Source organism: Malurus melanocephalus, unplaced genomic scaffold, assembly GCF_030028575.1.
Source record: "Malurus melanocephalus ecotype Western Australia unplaced genomic scaffold, MMel_1.1 scaffold_664, whole genome shotgun sequence".
Taxonomy (NCBI): domain Eukaryota; kingdom Metazoa; phylum Chordata; class Aves; order Passeriformes; family Maluridae; genus Malurus; species Malurus melanocephalus.
Window position 1 is genome coordinate 211,761 of NW_026623896.1, and position 1,492 is coordinate 213,252.

The following is a 1,492-nucleotide window of genomic DNA, read 5'->3' on the forward strand; positions in this document are numbered from 1 at the left end:
CCAAGGCCAGGCTGGACATTGGGGCTGGGAGCAGCCTGGGACAGTGGGAGGTGTCCCTGCCATGGATAGGGAGGGATGAGATGGGCTTTAAGGCCCTTCCTATCCCAAAATTCCACAATTCCCTGATTCTCTCCTCCATTCACCTGGCATGGAGCCTCATCCTTGCCCGTTCCTGGTTTCTTGCCTGCAGACAGCCAGAATTATCCCCATCATCCCTAAAACAGGACCTGCTCACCAGCTGGAATCCAAACCAGATCTTCCCTGGCACCCCCAAACRCTGACACAGCAAATTCAAAACACCATGAATATTCATGTGGCCATTAATTAACATCTCCCTGCTTTAACAGCTCCTCACAAGACCCCTCCACAACCCCGTGTGCCATCAGTTCTGTGCCATTCCAGAGGGTGGGACCTGGCAAAAGGGTCACTTTAAGGTGTTTGGGGACAGCCGTGCCAGGACTGAGCATGTTTTGGGACTGCAGCGATCCCAGTTAGCTCCCTGAGGCTSTGATGGCAATTAGTGCCCATAATTAGTTCTCCAGAAGGATCAGGCTGTGCTGCAGGGCTGGGATAGTGCAGAAGGAATTCCCTGCTGCGGGATATTCCGAGTTCAGCAGCCTTCGTGGTTCCTTTCACTTTCACAGAGCTCAGTGGCCAAACCTGCATCCCCTGTGGCTGAAGTTCCCCTCCAGGAGATCAAATCCCTTGGGATCAGGGAAATGTGAACATTTGTATGGATGGAAACRACACAGGAAATGCAAAGGGTGTTTTTCCCAGTTTGTTTTAATTCCCCTGCCAGGAAATGGGTGATGCCAGGKGATCCCACTCTGCTTCCAGAGGGATTTCAGGGCTGAGTTTGTGGAAGTTTCTGGGGTTTCTCCAGGTATCCCCAGTCTGGAGTGAAGAGAGATTTGGGATTTCAGCTGGATGGGGATTGCAGAGGGAATATCTGCAGTGGGGGTGGGGTGGGGGCTGGACTGATCCCAAATTCTTCCCTCCAGTTGCTCGCCCTTTCCTGCTCAGTTCTTCCAAGCTCATTCCCATGAGATGCTGGAGGTGCCAAGGCTCTGAACGATCCCAAAAACTGTTTGAGGAGAGCAGGGACAGCAGCTCCTTCAAGGGCTGTTAAACCCAGGGCTCTGCATCCAACCTCCAGAGCAGATCACGGGATGCTGGTGGCTGCCAGGGAATCCTGAAGGCACCACAACTCCGGGCTTGCCCTTGGAATGCTTTTGATCATGAGCATCTGCCACTGGCCACTGTCAGAACCCATCACCAGTTGCCCAAAAGCACAGTAAAAGGTGAAGGGGTTTTATAGAACGTGGAATTAATGGAGCAGTGCTGGGCCAAGCTGGGCTGAACCTCATTAATTGATGTATTAATTGGCAGCCTGCAGAAGGCTTGGAGAAGCCTTCACACGAGGACCTGCAGCAGTCTGGAGCAGAAGGAAACCTTCCTCGGGTGCCTGGGGAAGCTGAGCCAGCAGTTCCTC